This window comes from Pteropus vampyrus, unplaced genomic scaffold (genome assembly GCF_000151845.1).
Source record: "Pteropus vampyrus isolate Shadow unplaced genomic scaffold, Pvam_2.0 Scaffold212, whole genome shotgun sequence".
Taxonomy (NCBI): Eukaryota; Metazoa; Chordata; class Mammalia; order Chiroptera; family Pteropodidae; genus Pteropus; species Pteropus vampyrus.
This window is the reverse complement of record NW_011888993.1, coordinates 1,324,729-1,330,313: the sequence shown is the minus strand read 5'-3', so window position 1 is coordinate 1,330,313 and position 5,585 is coordinate 1,324,729. Positions and strand designations below refer to the sequence as shown.

Sequence of the window (5,585 nt, the reverse complement as noted above, 5' to 3'; positions counted from 1 at the left end):
AGAATGTTCACAGCAGCAAGATTCGCAATAGCCAAAAAAGGAGAAGCAACCCAAATGCCCATCAGTTGATTAACAGACAAACAAAATGTGGCCCAATGGAAGAGTATGTGGAAGAGTGGAATATTATTGGCCATAAAAATGAATAAATTTCTGATTTACGCTACAACAGCTGTGAACCTCGAAACATGATGCTCAGGAAGAGATGCCAGTCACAAAAGACCACACAGTGTAAGATTCCGTTTATATAACATATCCAGAACAGGCAAATCGGTTGAGACAGAGAGTGTATTCCTGGTTGCCTAGGGATAAAGAATTAGTGGAATAGGCATGGGGAGTGACCGCTTATGGGGTGAGGGTTTTTTGGGGGTGATTAAAATGTTCTAAAAATAGACTGCGGTGATGGTTTGTGTGATTCTGTAAACGTACAAAAAAGCACAGAGTTGTATACTTTGAAGGGAGGTGTTGTGTGGTATGTGAGTTAAATCTGGCTAAGAGGATGAATATGCCCTGGAATCTTGATGGATCCACGTTCCAGATCCTGCTCTGTTGCTTCGTCGGCTGTGTGGTCTCCCATGCCTTGCTTGCCTCTCTCTCTGCTGGATTAAAAACAATCCTGGGGAGGCCTCCGCCCTGGAAGTCAGGAAAGACCTTCAGAGCCCTGCCTCTTTTGCTTGATTGACAGATTTGGTGTTGCCATAGAAACCATTTTCCACTCCCGAGGTACTGCAAAAGGAATTCAGGATTCTTCCTGCACATCAGAAATAAATGAAAGGTTTTGAGGCTGGTTTTGAAAGCAGTTTATAGCTCCTTGGCACCAAGAAAAATGCCTTGCTACATGGGTGTTTTCTAGGAAAAATAAAAGCGTATTCTTTCCAATTCATGTGATCCATACACAGCCCCGCCAACAAGCAGCGTTTATGCAATTCTACTTAGATCCTTCATACGTTTATCTAAAAGAGTATCCTTTTTGCCCCCAAATTATAAATTGGTTTTTCTTGTCAACATGAAGCAGTCTGAAGGCGTATAATTTTGCGTTAGTTTCTCTGCATTCATTTCTGCGCTTCATTTGGAAGTTTTTTTTTTGCTATGAAACCGGGAAGAGTGTCCCAATCTATTGCCCTAGAAATCCGAGATCCTTTGAAAATACAAACGAAATTTATTGTCTCACAGTTCGGGGAGCTGGAATTCCAAGATCAGGACTTGATCAGGATCGGTTCCTACCGAGAGTTGTAGGAGAGAAGTTGTTCCGTGCTGTCTCCCAGCTGCTGGTGGTTTCCTGGCAATCGTTGGCATTCCTCGGCTTCTAGAATCATCGTCTCACCTCTGCCTCTGTCATCACATGACGTTCTCCCTGTGCACGAGTCTGGGTCCAAATTTCCGCTTTGCGTAAGACACCAGTCATACTCTTACTGGGGCCCAGCCTACTCCAGTGTGACTCAACTCATTGCATCTGCAACCACCCTGTTCCCAAATAAGGTCATATTCTGAGATCCTGGGGGTTAGGACTTCCTCCTCTGAATTTTGTGGGACACCATGCAAAGCTGATCATATGCACACACACGCACACGTGCACATGCCTGTAAAAGATACGAGGTCGGATCTTGCTCTTGTGAGCGTATTCTCTCTTGCTGCAAACATCAACCTGAAATCTCCCTTCACGCTATAACCTTTCTCCTAGTGCCCTTATGTGTCAGGTGTTCAGCAGTGCCTCAGTCCCTCTGACGCTGGCTGGGTGACATTCCTCAGCGGGACTGGACCACCGCCCGTTCAGCGAGTCCTGACTGATACACAGTGGGGTCCTTTCCCGTGTCACAGCCCTGGCTGTTGTTGGCGCTGGATGAGGAAATAGTCCTGACTCTGTAGGAAAGGCAGACGAATGTCTCCTCTCTGCTGTCTGCGGCCCATGGACTGCTTTCTCTGCGTAGGTAGGAAGTCACGAAATGAATGGGCCGTGGCCCTTCCCATTTACATGTTTAATGCTTATTTGCCAACATGGGGGTTCAACTCTTCTCGACCCCCAGGAAAAATCAGGGTGTGGGTGTGCGCCGTTCTCCCGGGCTGCCCCAACCCTCCTGGGGCTTTTTTTCACATAGCGAATTTAATACAGGGGATCGTTTTAACTGGTGTTGAAAGGCTGAGAACGAAATGGGGAAGTACAGGAGTAGGTAGCAGCTGCTGGAATGAAGGGGCGTGGGGACAGAGTTCTCAGGCCTCCGAAGAGGGTGCACCCTGTTGCTGCTGCTGTTGCTGGACCCTCAGATGCTCAGGGAGGGGGCGCCAAACCCCAGCTGTGTGACTTGAGCAACTCATCAAAACTGTCTCAGTTCGCCCTTCTGTGAAGTGGGACAGTAACTACCTTCATGAGGCTGGTGAAAGGATTTACTGAGTTTAATTCTCACCTGGCGCTCAGAGCTGGGCCTGGCTAGTCCATGCTGCGTAAAGCCTTAAGCTACTCTTGTCCACCAAGAATCAAACCCCTGTTGCAGAGAATTTTCTAGTGCAGGGCTTTCAATCCAGGGGCGATTTAGCCCCCTGGGGGATACTGGGCGATGTCTAGAGGCGTTTTTGGTTGTCCCGGTGCCGGAGGAGGGATGCTGCTGGCGCCGAATGGGGGAGGGCGGGGATGCTGTGACGCTCAGGACAGCCGCCCGTCACGTGCTCCGCCGCCCCCTCAGCCATCCTGTGATCTTAGGACTTTGGTGCTGAGCCTTGAAGCCCCTCCTCTGCTTTCCTCCACTTCCCCCTCCTGCACCGCTACCTCTGCTCATCCTGGGCCTGGGTCAGAGAGAGAATGAGAGGAAACACCCCACTCTCACTACCCCCCGCAACACTGGAGGCTGGACCCGGGCCACCAGGACATCTGATCTCTGGCCAGGGAAGAGGGGACGCGGGTTTGGCGTCGGAGGGCAGCTGGGGACGCTCTGGGCATAGCAAAGGCTGTACGGATCGCTCCTGATCCCAGGCCCGTCTGTCTATCAGTCTGTCCTGTCCCAGGGCTGGGCACTCATCTATCCTTCCAGATCTCCGTCCCTCTAGCAGGGCGTTCTCTGATCCGCCTGGCAAATCCGACCCTGCTCTTACTCGGGGCAGGTGTGCTGCCCACAGCTGAGGCCTGCCTGGGAATAAGCCGCCCACTCCCACCCCATAGGAGTTTTTATTTGACCCCTCTCCCACCCTCTCTCAAAATTCCCCCTTAGCTCCTTGCTGACCTGGGGGTAAGGTCCTGACTCCTCATCTGCCATTCAGTCAACCTTCTGGGTCTTGTTCCTCCAGCCACAGCTCTGACTGTGGGGGGACTTGGAGTGTCCAGCTCTGTCCCCCTTCTCAGACTAGAAGTTTCAAATCTTCAGGGCTCCAACATTGCTCAGCACGAAGCCAGATCCACTGAACAAATGAGTCTGTGAAAACAATAAATGAATGAATGACCTGACTCAGAGGCGCCTCCCTGGTTGGCCCCAGAGTCAGGGGCAGCCTCTTCTGCCTTCCCCACAGAGTCAGGGCCAGGAAATAGCTGGCACCAACAGGACCGGGCCCCCCGAGATGTGCTGCCTGCCACGGGGGACTGCCCCACACGGAACGCTGATAGAAGACTGAACACAGAGCCACCGTTTTGCCTTGGGCCGGACCCTCCCCTGCCAGGGAACAAAGAACTCAAAGATATGGGAGGTGCATGTCGCTCAGTCCTCTGGCCAGTCTGGAAAATGGCCGTCAAATGGTGTAAAATCGCCTAGGGGTGTCATGGGATGACAGGAGGCGGGGAATGGCAATGAAAATCCTAAACTGGGATTTTGCAATAGTCTTTCATTTTTAGAAATAATTTTTAGAAGTCTCTCATTTCTCTTGAAGAAATCTAAAGGGAGCTTGACCTACAGGAAGGAAAGAATTGAGGTTCTTATCTTTCCTTATCCCTTTATCTCCTCCAGAGCGGTCAATCCTTATCACCCCTCTTCCCCTGCTCGGTTCTCTCTCTCCAGCCCCGCACCCCACCCACACCCATTGTTCAGGCTCCTTTTCATACAAGTGTGTGGTGCAGTGGGTGGTCTGCGTTAGAGCTGGGGCCGGGCTGGGTGCCCTTGGGCTGCCCGAGCCTCAAGTTCATATGGGGTTAGTGCTGCGGTCGGGCTGGGCGCCCTTGGGCTGCTCGAGCCTCAAGTTCATACAAGGTTCTCATCTGTTTCCCGATATCTGTGCGCATTTCTGATTCTCTGCCCGTATGTCCACCATCCAGTTATTTGACAAATATTTATTTTTTATTTTAATTAAACTTATTGGAGGTGACACTGGTTAATAACATGATATAAATATCAGGTGTATGACTTTATAATACAGCGCCTGTGTACTCCATTGAGTGCTCACCGCCCAAAGTGTAGTCTCCTTTCGTCACGTCACCATGTATGTGACCCCCTTGACCCTCTTTGTCCCCACCCCCCCACTCCCCTGCCCCTCTGGTAACCACCATTCTGTGGTCTCAACAGATATTTCTTGAGCTCCTACTATGTGCCGGGCATTGCTTGGGACGATGCGGTGACTTAGACTGCCCTGGTCCCTGCCTCCGTGGGGATCACAGTCCAGTGGGGCAGACAGATGGTTACAGCTGCAAGACGGGAGAGCAGATATTAGGTTGTAATGGGGGCAGCCCAGGGCACTGTGGGAGCCTAGAGTGATAACTGACAGTGGACTAGGGGGTGCTCAGAAGTCTTCCGGCCGAAAATATTAAGAGATGACACTTCTATCACTTTTAACACACATCATACCCACTCTAGAGCCGCGGAGACTGAGGCCCCACGAAACTAAGGAACTTGTCCCAGTTGGAACAGCTCGCGGGGGTGGGATTGGTCGGGAACCCATGATTCTGGCCACGCAGTTTAACATCACTGCTGGAGGAGGCCTGGAGGCCCGGGGAGACCTGCATCCAAAGCTTGTAGGAACTTGTGGTGACCCAGTAGTGGGTGGCCCGTTGGAGGAGACTGGGAAGGGGGCGAGAGCTCGGGCCGGCAGAATGCACGCACCTGACTCACTGTCAGGTGAGCACTGTGCGTCCCTCAGCACCCTCTCCCCTCTCTGGGCGTGCACGCGTCCTGGCCTGTGAAATGAGAGAGGCTTGCTCCGCCTCCCGCCCAGCTGGGATGAGAAAACCCAGGTGGGGCGCTTGGCACAGTTGGCGCTCATTAAATGCCGGCGGGTGTTACGATGATTTATCCCCATCATTATCCTTAATGACTAATTAATTAGAACTAATACGTACTCTCCGCATCCGATTGTGTCTCTCCCGGCCGAGAAGTCACCGGACTCCGAGGAGTGGCGAGCTCGGGCTCGGGCTTCCCCGCAACCCACGCACGCCCCAGCCCACCCCGTTCTCCCCGGCCCATATGAGGCCTCATAAAGCTGCAGGCAGGCTAGGGTAGCGCGGGCCTGGCGGCCGGAGTCTGGGTGAGAGAGCCCATTGCGTCGCCCCTAACTTTGAGGGGTCCCACAAACCCCTAGCAACGTCGGGCGCTAGGACCGCGCGGCTCCGTCGGCGCGGGGTGAAAAGGCCAGGCTAACCCAGGAACCACGCCTACTTCCCCGGTGATTGGCTGTCGGGC

General features: G+C 52.6%; 1 long non-coding RNA gene across 2 annotated transcripts; it reads right to left on the bottom strand.

The window, feature by feature from the left end:
* Nucleotides 1–1,084: 1,084 nt before the first annotated feature.
* On the bottom strand, nucleotides 1,085–5,339 carry LOC111747128. Of its 2 annotated transcripts, none has more exons than XR_002783405.1 (3): nucleotides 5,246–5,339; nucleotides 3,210–3,398; nucleotides 1,085–1,917 (listed from the first exon to the last, which is right to left on the bottom strand). It is a non-coding gene; the product is annotated as an uncharacterized LOC111747128 (long non-coding RNA). The 2 variants fall into 2 exon arrangements; XR_002783406.1 differs by having other exon boundaries at nucleotides 1,085–1,363.
* Between the last annotated feature and the right edge of the window lie 246 nt (nucleotides 5,340–5,585).